The 591-nt window shown below is 45.9% G+C and overlaps 1 non-coding gene across 1 annotated transcript; it reads right to left on the bottom strand.

Annotated features, from left to right (window-relative positions):
• Positions 1-252: 252 nt before the first annotated feature.
• Positions 253-346, bottom strand: TRNAI-UAU. Its single transcript has 2 exons — positions 309-346; positions 253-288 (listed from the first exon to the last, which is right to left on the bottom strand). It is a non-coding gene; the product is annotated as a tRNA-Ile (tRNA).
• Positions 347-591: the final 245 nt, after the last annotated feature.

Here is a 591-nt window from a genome sequence, read left to right as displayed (position 1 = left end):
ATGGCAGTGCTTATGTGGCATATCCAGTTTAAGATCTTAATGTTGGTGTTTAAGGCACTCAGTGAGGATTTTTATTACATTTGTAATCCACGCTTTCCCACTCATGGCAGGCTCAATGTGGCTTACATGGGGCAATGGAGGGTTAAGTGACTTGTGCTGCCTGTGCCTGAAGTGGGAATCAAACTCAGTTCCCCAGGACCAAAGTCCACCACCCTAACCACTAGGCCACTCCTCCACTCTAAAAACATTGTGTGCTCCAGGTGAGGCTCGAACTCACAACCTCGGCATTGCTTTGCTGTGTACTGCTGTATAAGTACCACACGCTAACCGATTGCGCCACTGGAGCCCTTGGTGCTTGCTCATAGTTGTTCCATCGGTGCTTGTTCAAAGTTTGCAGGCTTATTGTCCTGTGTGGATCCAACAATCCCAGGGTCAGAGTCTGTTGGACGTTCCTTCAGTTTGTTGGGTTTGTTTGGAGGAAGTTCGTTTCCTTGCCTTTTCTGTGATAGGACTTCAGCTATGGAATTCTCTTCCTCTTGATTTGTATCAAGTTTCTTCTTGTCTTTCTTTAAGAAGCAATTGAACACATAT

Source organism: Microcaecilia unicolor, chromosome 3 (assembly GCF_901765095.1).
Source record: "Microcaecilia unicolor chromosome 3, aMicUni1.1, whole genome shotgun sequence".
Lineage (NCBI taxonomy): Eukaryota > Metazoa > Chordata > Amphibia > Gymnophiona > Siphonopidae > Microcaecilia > Microcaecilia unicolor.
Note: the sequence above shows the minus strand (reverse complement) of the source record. Positions and strands in the feature narration are given on the sequence as shown.